Below are 13550 nucleotides of genomic sequence, written 5' to 3'. Positions count from 1 at the left end.
ACATAGGTAAACGTGTGCCACAGTTATTTACTGCACAGACCAACCCATCACCCAGGTATTAAGCCCCACACCCATTAGCTGTTCTTCCCGGTATTCTCCCTCCCCCTGCTCCCCCCAACAGGCCCCAGTGTGTGTTGTTCTGCCCCATGTGTCCATGTATTCTCATCGTTCATCTCCCACTACAGTCTTATTTTTATCTTTAAAAAAATCTTGAAGGGCATTCAATTAGGAAAAGAGGAAGTCAAATTGTCCCTGTTTGTAGATGACATGATTGTATATCTAGAAAACCCCATTGTCTCAGCCCAAAATCTCCTTAAACTGATAAGCAACTTCAGCAAAGTCTCAGGATACAAAATGAATGTGCAAAAATCACAAGCATTCTTATACACCAATAACAGACAGAGAGCCAAATCATGAGTGAACTCCCATTCACAATTGCTTCAAAGAGAATAAAACACCTAGGAATCCAACTTACAAGGGATGTGAAGGACCTCTTCAAGGAGAACTACAAACCACTGCTCAAGGAAATAAAAGAGGATACAAACAAATGGAAGAACATTCCATACTCATGGGTAGGAAGAATCAATATCGTGAAAATGGCCATACTGCCCAAGGTAATTTATAGATTTAATGCCATCCCTATCAAGCTACCAATGACTTTCTTCACAGAATTGGCAAAAACTACTTTAAAGTTCATATGGAACCAAAAAAGAGCCCGCATCGCCAAGTCAATCCTAAGCCAAAAGAACAAAGCTGGAGGCATCACACTACCTGACTTCAAACTATACTACAAGGGTACAGTAACCAAAACAGCATGGTACTGGTACCAAAACAGAGATATAGATCAATGGAACAGAACAGAGCCCTCAGAAGTCATGCTGCATATCACAACTATCTGATCTTTGACAAATCTGACAAAAACAAGCAATGGGGAAAGGACTCTCCATTTAATAAATGGTGCTGGGAAAACTGGCTAGCCTTATGTGGAAAGCTGAAACTGGATCCCTTCCTTACACCTTATACAAAAATTGATTCAAGATGGTTTCAAGACTTACATGTTAGACCTAAAACCATACAAACCCTAGAAGAAAACCTAGGCAATACCATTCAGGACATAGGCATGGGCAAGGACTTCATGTCTAAAACACCAAAAGCAATGGCAACAAAAGCCAAAATTGACAAATGGGATCTAATTAAACTAAAGAGCTTCTGCACAGCAAAATAAACCACCATCAGAGTGAACAGGCAACCTACAGAATGGGAGAAAATTTTTGCAACCTACTCATCTGACAAAGGGCTAATATTCAGAATCTACAATGAACTCAAACAAATTTACAAGAAAAAAACAACCCCATCAAAAAGTGGGTGAAGGATATGAACAGACACTTCTCCAAAGAAGACATTTATGCAGCCAAAAAACACATGAAAAAATGCTCATCATCACTGGCCATCAGAGAAATGCAAATCAAAACCACAATGAGATACCATCTCACACCAGTTAGAATGGCGATCATTAAAAAGTCAGGAAACAACAGGTGCTGGAGAGGATTTGGAGAAATAGGAACACTTTTACACTGTTGGTGGGACTGTAAACTGGTTCCACCATTGTGGAAGTCAGTGTGGTGATTCCTCAGGGATCTTGAACTAGAAATACCATTTGACCCAGCCATCCCATTACTGGGTATATACCCAAAGGATTATAAATCATGCTGCTATAAAGACACATGCACATGTATGTTTATTGCGGCACTATTCGCGATGGCCAAGACTTGGAACCAACCCAATTGTCCAACAATGACAGACTGGATTAAGAAAATGTGGCACATATACACCATGGAATACTATGCAGCCATAAAAAAGGATGAGTTCATGTCCTTTGTAGGGACATGGATGAAGCTGGAAACCATCATCCTCAGCAAACTATTGCAAGGACAAAAAGCCAAACACCACATGTTCTCACTCATAGGCGGGAATTGAACAATGAGAACACATGGACACAGGAAGGGAAACATCACACACCGGGGACTGTTGTGGGGTGGGGGGAGGGGGAGGGATAGCATTAGGAGATATACCTAATGCTAAATGACGAGTTAATTGGTGCAGCACACCAACATGGCACATGTATACATATGTAACAAACCTGCACGTTGTGCACATGTACCCTAAAACTTAAAGTATTTTTTAAAAAAAATCTTATCCAAGGGGCCAGGCATGCTGGCTCATGCCTGTAAACCCAGCAACTGGGGAGGCCGAGGCAGGCAAATCACTTGAGCTCAGAAGTTTGAGACCAGCCTGGGCAATATGTCAAAACCCCATCTCTGAAAAAAAAAAAAAATAAGAAAGAAAAGAAAACTTTCCAAGGGCATTCTGGTTACCTCTAAAAATACTGAATCTCTTCTGTATCCTATTATTTCTCCTCAAAAAGAAATATAAGAGAAATCATTGTTGTCATATTCTAAATTAAGCAATGGATATCAATAACCACTTAGCCTGTTTTGACTTATTACCTATTTATGTTTTTAGCCACACAATCTAAGCCATATTAAGTCTAAGTCATGTAAAGTCTTTCCATTTGAAACACAAAATTTATGAGACACTACTCTTGATGTTTCATATTTTTACATGAGTAACTTTACGTGAATAAGGAAAATGTCTTTTTCAACAACGTGAATTTTAGATAAGACTTTGCACTGAATGTGTTTATATTGAACTTTGAGGTAAACAAGAAGGATTAAAGTTTTCTGGAAGGAAGAATATATCAGACACTGAATCATCAACAGTTTGGACTGATAACTGTAAAGGTCCAACATAAGAAATGAAAAAAAGCTTGTGAGCCAAAATTTTTCTTGGAATTTAACCATTTATTAAAGATATTAACCATTTGCCAAAATATACAAAAATATTAGTGTGGCAAATGTGTGTAGTTAGGTTTTCAAACTAGACTATATTACCCATCAAAACTCAAACCCAAAGTAATTGTTTTACTTCCTTATTTTCCAGATTTACTCTTAAAAAAGTGGTTTTAATAAAAGTTTTGTCACTTGTATAGAGGTACAAGTTGGTGAAACAGTATTTGGAAAGCTTTTCAAATTTAATAAATGGAAAAAAAGAGAGGGAAGTTGTGATATAAATCTAAACAAAATGGTTTTGAAGAGGCTGGAAAAATAAATCCAATACAGGTGACATTAGTTGTTCTGAAATCTGCTAACAAATGAACTGTACTTGAGGCTTTGACCTTTGGACTGACCCTGTGGCCAAACCATAAGCCATTTTTATATTGTGCCCCCATTTGGATCAGTACTATCTCATAAAAACAAGTATATTATTATTCTGTGGGTACCTTGGATGCAGGGCTGGCATAAATCAAATTTCCTGTGGTTTCTGATCCTCTTTTCAAATCAAATTCTTAGGTGATAAAATATAAAATGACCTCTTTGTCCATTTGAGCTGGGCTGGAGAGAAAAGATTAGAAGGGAAGTGAGGGGCTAAACTTGACATTCTCTTGTCTGCACAGATCCTAAGCTATACCATCCAGGTGGCACGGCACTGGAGGAGAGCCTTGTTTCAGCTAAAACCTCACATACCAGAAGATATTTACTTTTGTTTTATAAAATTTGCAGTTGGAATAATTATGGCTCAGGATATGTAGTAATTTCCTACCTCTCATTGGCTGGAAGGTTACTTAGGCCATGATAAGCCTTCCACATTTCAGAGAAGGAAGAAACTCTAAACACTGAAAATATCTGATAGTCATTCTGCAAGAGGTGCATTATACAAAGCAATGCATAATATGTTTATATCTATGGTAATACACAAGGTTCCTTTTAATGTATTTGAGATTTTTCAAGAGTGCCAGGCCATCCCATTTAGGACAGCCAACATCAGCATTGTCCTTGCCTGAATGGATCATTCAAGTCTGCAGAAGTTTTGTTTTATTGTCTCTTCATACATATCTGTAGTGGATACTCTGGGTATAACCCAACTCTCATTTCAAGGAAAGACTTGGTGTCCCAGCTGCTGGGAGTGCTGACAGTAGACAGCTTTCAGATGTCAGCACTTCAGGGAATTGTCTCAGCTGCAGAAAGCCACTTTCCGCAAGGTTATGTCCTTCCTGGGATGGCTCACGTGCAGTCTAGACAACTCTGGATGGCCATTCTAACTCAAGAACTGCCCAGGCTGACACTGATATTGGGACTGCAGGTAGCTTCACTTCCTACTCTGCCCAATCCTGCTTTCTTCCCTTCCCTTCCACAAGTGTTAGTGGATGCTCAACTGTGTGCTCAACTGTCTTCAAATCTGCTTGCTCAAAAAACACCCAACCTATGGCAGTATCTTGCCATAGTTTTTATTCACTTCAAGGCCTCTGGGCAAAGACGAACTTTGACAAGAAAATTATTACAACTTCTGGATGGGATATCAACCTGAGCATACCTGTCTAAGTACTTCTACCCAGTGCCTTAAGATGATTCAAATAATGTCCAGTAAGATATAAAACTAAGAGAAAACACTCATCATAGGTAGATTCTAGAGATAAGTGACAAGTTCATATTATTAGCTTAATATAGAATAATAGAAATGTAATCATGATCCAGAAATGCAGGGCAGATTCAGTATTAGAAAATGAAACACTACTAATATCCAGAGTAATATATCAAAAGAGAAATATGATATGATTATATTACAGATGCAGAAAAGCATTAAACATAATTTTACATTGATTTTTAATTTAAACAATCATAAATGAGAAACAGAAACAAAGTTTCTTAATTTGATAAAATATATTTACTAGGATCCTAAAGAAAACGTCTGACATAATTGTAGAGCTTTTAACTTATTAAAGTTAGAAGCAAATCTATTGTATTAGTTTTCTATTGCTGCATAACAAATTATTACAAACTTAATAGCTTAAAACAGTATTTATTAACTCACAGTTCTATGACCAAATACATTGGATTGAAGATTTACATCTAAAAAAACTCATTCTTATCCATCAGAAATAACCAAGTTATACTATAGTAGATGGAAAATATACAATAATTTAAAAATATTAACTGGGAAATAACTAGAACAAAATGTTATTTATGAACATGAATATCTGTATGATTTGGGACATATTATTTTTAATGAGAAGAACATTCAATATTGAAAAGATAATTAGCTACAAATTATTTACATATTTATGAAAGAAGAAGGAAATCTTCAGTTATTTATGGAACATGAATCAATAATTTTAAAATTTATATAGAGAATTTAAGTTCAAACATTATGAAAGAATGGACCCAAACCAACAGACTTCTCTTCTTTTCTGGGAAGAACATAGTATAAACCATATCTTTAAAAAATTAAATACATTGCTGAGCTAGAAAGAAAAAAAAATGAAAATTTTCAGGTGCCAGTAATAAAGCTTAAGTACAACCAGATGCTGCTGCAACCCAATGGGATGTTCATCCTAGCTATAACCATTAATGCCTGTAGAAAAGGTTAACATACAACTATAAGTAATAATTTTCTACATATATTGCAGACAATTAAAATTATAATTTCAGTATAAACCTACTTTAAATAGCAAAAAACCACCAAAGAGAGTATTTTTAAGTATATATATATATATATATATATATATATATATATATATATATATACACAAAGCTTTTATGGGAAAAATTAAACAACTTTTTGAAGGTCATAAAAATGAACTAAAGATGAATAAATATCCTATGGTGAGGAATACTGATATCATAAATATCTTTTTACAAATTAATGTCATTACAAAACTCAAACTGATGCAATGCTAATAGGCAGAATTGTAAGGATTAAGTAGCCAAAAAAAATTTTAAGACAAAAAAAAAAATAAGAGCACAGAAAAATTTGCTGAACAGAACTTCAAGGCTTGCTATAAAGTTTATGCTAAATAAAATAACAGTATTGGCACAAAAATAGAGAAAGCAATGGAACAGAAAAGAATATCTAAAATTATATAGACAAAAACTTCAAGATGAAAATAATATACATTATTCAATGAAGAATGTTTAGTTATTTGGATATGCATGTGAAAGATGATAGAACAGATTCATCATATAATATATGTACAGTAACCAACCAAAAAAAGAAAACACGGCGAAACATTTAGAATGATAATAGCTAACATAGCATGCTGAATGTTGTACTAACTCTTTCATTTTGTTAACACATGTAAACCTCAGAACAATTCTGTGAGGTAAGTATTATTATTAATATCGTCATTTCTTTTTTGTCATTACAGACAAAGGCACTGAAACACCGAGTTGACTAACTTACCTGATTCTTCAAAAGCAATGAGGTGATTTTGAAAGAAACAGACTGGCTCCAGAACCTATGTGCTTAATCACTGTATACACAGAACTATCCCCACTAGTGTATCCTCCCAGTAGACATAGCAGAATACATTTGTGACATCATAATAAGAAATGGTTCCTTAGGAAAGGCACTAATACTTGAAACAATGAGGGAAAATATAGATATGTATCAAAAATTTAAACAACTATTTAACAAAAGACTACAGATTCAAGTGAATGAGAAGCCTCAGACTTTTAAGTATGACCTTTTATCAAGTAAAATGACAAGTTTATGAAGAATTCCCACAATGAAAAAAAGGTGACGCTTACAAAGAAAAAATAAGTAGATAATTTTAAAGGGAGGAAAAAAGAGTCCTTGATAGATGTCTGAGTATTACAGCACCACAAAGGGAATTACAAATCAACCGTTAATGAGATACAATTTTATACTCATCAAATTATCTAAAAAATGTATAAACTAATAAAACTAAGTATATAGCCAAGGAGATGGGGAAATAGATCATTGCATATTATAGGCAGTTGAAAACAAACATTGGAGTCTATTCTGGAGAGCAATTCTACATTAGCTAGTAATGCTTAAATATGCATACCTGATTATCTAATAATTCTGTTCCTTGGAATAGACCTGTACTCTCTAAATATGGTAGACACCAGCCACATGTAGCTATTTAAATTATGTTTATTTAAAATTTATAAAATTTGGTGTTTTAGACATGAAGTCCTTGCCCATGCCTATGTCCTGAATGGTATTGCCTAGGTTTTCTTCTAGGGCTTTTATGGTTTTAGGTCTAACATTTAAGTCTTTAATCCATCTTGAATTAATTTTTGTATAAGGTGTAAGGAAGGGATCCAGTTTCAGCTTTCTACACATGGCTAGCCAGTTTTCCCAGTACCATTTATTAAATAGGGATTCCTTTCCCCATTCTTGTTTTTGTCAGGTTTGTCAAAGATCAGATGGTTGTAGATGTGTGGTATTATTTCTGAGGACTCTGTTCTGTTCCATTGGTCTATATCTCTGTTTTGGTACCAGTACCATGCTGTTTTGGTTACTGTAGCCTTGTAGTATAGTTGGAAGTCAGGTAGCATGATGCCTCCAGCTTTGTTCTTTTGGCTTAGGATTGTCTTGGCAATGTGGGCTCTTTTTTGGTTCCATATGAACTTTAAAGTAGTTTTTTTCCAATTCTGTGAAGAAAGACTTTGGTAGATTGATGGGGATGGCATTGAATCTACAAATTACCTTTGGCAATATGGCCATTTTCACAATATTGATTCTTCCTACCCACAAGCATGGAATGTTCTTCCATTTGTTTGTGTCCTCTTTTATTTCATTGAGCAGTGGTTTATAGTTCTCCCTGAAGAGGTCCTTCACATCCCTTGTAAGTTGTATTCGTAGGTATTTTATTCTCTTTGAAGCAGTTGTGAGTGGGAGTTCACTCATGATTTGGCTGTTTCTCTGTTATTAGTGTATAAGAATGCTTGTGATTTTTGCACATTGATTTTGTATCCTGAGACTTTGCTGAAGTTGCTTATCAGCTTAAGGAGATTTTGGGCTGAGACAATGGGGTTTTCTAGATATACAATCATGTCATCTGCAAACAGGGACAATTTGACTTCCTCTTTTCCTAATTGAATAGAAGCCAAAATTGACAAATGGGATCTAATTAAACTAAAGAGCTTCTGCACAGCAAAATAAACCTGCTTCATCAGAGTGAACAGGCAACCTACAGAATGGGAGAAAATTTTTGCAATCTACTCATCTGACAAAGGGCTAATATCCAGAAACTATAAAGAACTCAAACAAATTTACGAGAAAAAAACAAACAACCCCATCAAAAAGTGGGCGAAGGATATGAACAGACACTTCTCAAAAGAAGACATTTATGCAGCCAAAAGACACATGAAAAAATGCTCATCATCACTGGCCATCAGAGAAATGCAAATCAAAACCACAATGAGATACCATCACACACCAGTTAGAATGGCGATCATTAAAAAGTCAGGAAACAACAGGTGCTGGAGAGGATGTGGAGAAATAGGAACACTTTTACAGTGTTGGTGGGACTGTAAACTGGTTTAACCATTGTGGAAGACAGTGTGGCAATTCCTCAAGGATCTAGAACTAGAAATACCATTTGATCCAGCCATCCCATTACTGGGTATATACCCAAAGGATTATAAATCATGCTGCTATAAAGACACTTGCACACATTATGTTTATTGCAGCACTATTCACAATAGCAAAGACTTGGAACCAACCCAAATGTCCAACAATGATAGACGAGATCAAGAAAATGTGGCACATATACACCATGGAATACTATACAGCCATAAAAAATGATGAGTTCATGTCCTTTGTAGGAACATGGATGAAGCTGGAAACCATCATTCTCAGCAAACTATCGCAAGGACAAAAAACCAAACACTGCATGTTCTCACTCATAGGTGGGAATTGAACAATGAGAACACCTGGACACAGGAGGGGAACATCACACACCCGGGCCTGTCGTGGGGTGGGGGGAGGGGGGAGGGATAACATTAGGAGATATACCTAATGTTAAATGATGAGTTAATGGGTGCAGCACACCAACATGGCACATGCATACATATGTAACAAACCTGCATGTTGTGCACATGTAACCTAGAACTTAGAGTATAATGAAAAATAATAATAATAAAATTAAAAATGTAGTTATTCAGTCTCACTACCCATATTTCAAGAGCTCAGAAGCCACCTGTGCCTAATGGAAACCATATTGAACAGCACAGATCATAGAACAGTCCCATTATCACAGAAAATTCCTATTAGACTGGTATGGACCTTGAAGAAACTCTAATACATGTGTTTCAGAAAATTAATAAAATGTTGCATATTGTGGCTCTGGTTGTGATTACGAAAACAAACAAACAAATAAATAACACAAAACAAAAAACAAGAAAGGAAAGAAAGGAAATTATCTAAATGTTTATCATATATAATAGATAAATTAAGATGTATTTATAATAGCGTATATGTTAAAATCAATTAATTAGATCTGTATATGAACATAAATAAATCTTGAAAAGTATCATTTTTGAAAACATAGAGTTATTTGCACACTGTGATACTGTTTAGCAGAATTTTTTAGAAGTAATATTAGCTTTATTGCTTTATGCCTGTGGTTAAAGTGTGAGGTGAATACACAGTAAATTTATAGCAGTGAAATCTCTGGGAATAAGAGGACAAGGGGAGGGTGGAGTGAGGACAGGTTTGTGGTTCTTTGATTTTATTTACAATGCTTTAATCTTACAAAAATTAATGGCATTATATGGATTTTTTTTATTATTGGTGGTGGGACCATTAGTATAACATTAATTATTCTTTGTATTTGTACAAACTTTTAAAATAATAAACATAATATTGATTTTATAATTACAAAGAACCACAATAAAAAGAGGATTTCTGCTTCCTCTTAGGCTGGAGAAGTTTTCAAATGAGAATTTCTCCTCCCCTACTAATGAGAATAAGCCAACTAAAAAAAAAAAAACTTGTTTTTTCTTCTAAGGTCATCAGAGAGCAGAGTTTGCCAAAAAAAAAAAGAATGAACTAAATATCAAAAATGACTATCTCTACTCTATAAAAGAATGGACACAGGATGGCTTTCATGCTTGGCTGGTTACCTCAAAGAGAATTAAGTTGCAATAGATAACAAGAAAATGTAGATGATATAATTGTCTGTATAGAATATCCTAAATAATTTACCAAAAAATAATCATAATTACTAGGTGAATTTAGCAGTCTTAAAATACCAAATAAATATAAAAATATATTGTTTTTCTATATAGTAACAATGAATAATTGGGAAATGTAATAAAATTACAATATGAAAATACTTTCTAAAACCATAATGTAATTAGACATTTACCAAATGTCTACTTGTCTACCAAATGTCTCTCTACTTTTATACTGAAAAGTGGGAAACATTGTTGAGAGAAATTACAGAAGACCTAAATAAATACAGATACATATCACACTCATATATTGGAAGACACAATATTATTAAATCCAACTCCTCAAGTTGGGGTAGAGATTTAGTACAATCCATATCAAAATCCTAGCTTGCTTGTTTTTTGTAAAAATGGACAAGATGGTCTGTAAAACATACAGAAATGTAAAAAGACTAGAATAGCCAAAACAGTCTTGAAATGGAGGAACTGAGTTCGAGTACTTACTATATCTGAATTTTATTATTACAATAAAGCCACAGGAATGAAGACAGGATATAGGCTCATAATTGTTGGGATGAAAAAGAGACAGAGACAAGGGGGTGGGAGGCATGGCTCCACAGCAACACAGGTTTATTGGAGGAAGATACTTGCAGAGGGGGACAACAGCGAGTGCCAAAGCCCAAGCCCCACTTATAGACGAGGGCAGTTATAGGTCTGGGTGGGTAGGGGAGTGTTGCAAAATGGGACGGGGTGGTGTGGGTAGCTGCTGCTAAGAGAGAAATTTCCCATGGTCAGGCAATTAGTCCTGGGACCTGCCCAACAGGATGTTTCTCATGGCCCAGACCCAGTGGAATTTTTCACTCTGTCCAGGGTGTGTAAAATGGCGGGGTCTACAAGATGGCACAGGTTGGGCTAACATTCCTGTCCTTTACTTTAGTATAAAAGGAAGGGGACATGGCTGCTTCCTGCTGAATAGGGGCATTGTAATCAGGGTTCAGGTTTCAAAGTGGTAGGTGTTTGATTTCAGAGTCGCTTTCCTGGAGGCTCTGACAATGGACTTGGTGGAGGAGGAGGACAGTATCAATACATTTCTGGGTGATTGCCTGGATAAGAGAGTTCAGTCTTTGGGAGATGAAGTGAGATATAACATTAAGTATGCATTGGCCAATTGTTAGTCACAGAAGGAAAAAGATTAGGGGCCCAAAGAAAAGGGCAACCCACATCATCCATTTTAGAAGGGATTACCCTTGCCACTAGAAGTCTCTGACTTGACGTTGGATTTCTGTGGCCCTATCAAGGAGCCTGCGGGCTGCGTCATGAACAATGGCAGATTCATTAACATAAAAGCAGCATTCTTCTTGGAGATATATACATGTGTCCCCTTTCTCAGCGGCTAGTAGGTCTAGGGCTCACCAGTGGATTGCCAATTCCACATGTGGCCTTCAGTCATCTGGTGTCCCCCTCAAGGCAGGCACCTTGGCCAGCTCCCTAATCAAACCAAAAAGCTCTATACCACCACCTGTCTGCAAGTAGTCCTTGAGCTGGAACAGCTGGGTGAGACTGGGTCAAGCAGCATCATCCTGCCCCCATTTTCTGGAATTGCTGCTTTGGGGACAATTGCCTCCACAAAGTTAACAGCACTTCATTGGGTTGCCTATCAATTTTCTCTCTGGCAACCCCAGCCAAAATTAAATCAACCCATATCTGCATGTGGGTAACCTGCTGGAGCCCCTTCTTCTTCCATGAGGTGGTCCCCTGCAGAAGTGGTGCTTTCCCCTTTTTTATGGCACATACCCCCAGTCCTGCCAATGGCCCTCTGCTTCCCTGAGGGCTGCCATGGCAGTAGTCACCTCATGTATGTGACGCCCCACATATGGAGTGAGGACAGCAGCCCCTAATTCACATTCCAAGCTGTGTATCCGGGCCTCCAGGTGTTCTGCTTGTGTCTGGAAATCCCTTACCTGTACTGCATCCCACAGGGACTGAGCATGCACTTCCTGTATCACAGTCAAAAATGCCCATCCAACTCTGCTGGCAAAGGCGTGCTCCTTCTCAGTGCTCTATGCTTCCAGGTGCTTCAGTGCCTTCTCTATACTCACAGGGGACCCATCCACCACCACCCATGTTTTCACCAGAGCCCATCCTAGCAGCATGGCTCTGTATCCTGATGACTACATCAATTGTCAGGTTCCAATCTGAGCTGGGGCCTGAGAGGAGCTGGTGGACAGGTGGCAGGTAGCTGAAAGTACACTCGAGGGACTGTAGGCAGTTGGGACATGGCTTTATTCTGTCTCTCTCCTACAGAGTCAGCAGTGCAGTTATATTTCTCACAGACAAAAGAGGCTGAAAGCCAGATATGAGCTCACACAAACAGGTTACATTAAATGGCTACATAAATCTGATTACATAGAGCAGGGGTTTATGCACCTGCACTCGAAACCTGCTGTGTCATGCTGTACCAGATATCTGCCTCAGCCTACTCCTGACTGAAGCACAACCATTTTCCTTATACCCTCTTGGACATTTTTTCTTATTCTCCCATATTGAAAAGTTACCTTCAAGGACAGCTCTGGTGAGTGACTGATAAAGTATGTTAGTGGGGGAAGGAATGAAGGAAGTGTGATTTTGTAAAAAGGAAATAATGGGTTTTGTCCATTAACAGCCATTGTGAGTTGGAAGAAGGGCTAGGCAGGAGGAAGCATGAGAGAGAGGAGTTATTGCATTCCCTCCAGTGGATTTCCCCAACCTGAGTACATGTGAGTCTCGCTTACAGAGAGAGGTGGGGAGGAGATGGAAGAAGTGGGTGCCAAGATGGAAGGGGGGGTTGCAGAAAATCGCAGTGGATTTTTGAAGGCTGAGGAAGATCCTGTTCAGTGATTTATTTGGTGATTTTGATGATCCTGACATGGGTTGAAAGTGAGGGTAAAGTTGTACAGGGATGGAGGTAGACTGCCCACCAGAGTCCCATGGTTGGGGTTGGAGAAAGATCTGCAAAAGCAGAGGGGGACCTGAACTGTGAGTGATGTCTGGGTGGAAATGAAACTTCCAGTGGGTGGTCTGAGGGAATTTGCCTGTATTAGGGATAGACCAGGAGTAAGGAGTCATAGGAGGGTAACAGCCCTGAGTTTAGAGTTTTGAAAAGAAAAAAATGTCTGTGGGGGGAAGGTGTTTAGATGGCCGAGGGTATAAAAAGTTTCAGAAAATGGAACAGCCTTATATATGAGGTGCAGGGTCATGCTAGACTGAGTCCAGGTGTGTAAGTCTCTGGGGATGGCAGGAAAACTGTTGGGTTTGTGTGGATAAGCATATTCAGCAACTAGAGGAGAGGGGAGACTGGGCTTGGCTGAGGAGGTAGTGCATTAGGTTGGCAAAGGGTGCCCAACTGTCAAAGGTTGTGGGTGGGGACTTAGAGCATCTCACAAACAAAGAAGACAAAGGGAGAAAAGGGAGATTTGAGTAGGAGTGAAATTTTGGAAGGTGATTTGCAACCATAGCTTCTGGATTAGTGTG

At 37.7% G+C, this 13550-nt stretch overlaps 1 long non-coding RNA gene across 3 annotated transcripts in view; it reads right to left on the bottom strand.

The window, feature by feature from the left end:
- Positions 1 to 6414, bottom strand: part of LOC107971555 (uncharacterized) — a 53284-nt gene extending 46870 nt beyond the window's left edge. For all 3 annotated transcript variants that reach the window (XR_010158575.1, XR_010158576.1, XR_001714488.3), the window contains exons 1-2: positions 6298 to 6414; positions 3341 to 3452 (exon numbers count right to left, since the gene is read on the bottom strand). This is a non-coding gene — a long non-coding RNA (uncharacterized LOC107971555). The remainder of the gene's footprint in view (positions 1 to 3340; positions 3453 to 6297) is intronic.
- Positions 6415 to 13550: the final 7136 nt, after the last annotated feature.

The sequence above is a fragment of the Pan troglodytes genome, chromosome 6 (assembly GCF_028858775.2).
Source record: "Pan troglodytes isolate AG18354 chromosome 6, NHGRI_mPanTro3-v2.0_pri, whole genome shotgun sequence".
NCBI lineage: Eukaryota > Metazoa > Chordata > Mammalia > Primates > Hominidae > Pan > Pan troglodytes.
The sequence above is the reverse complement of the archived record's forward strand: the minus strand, read 5'-3'. Positions and strand labels throughout refer to the sequence as shown.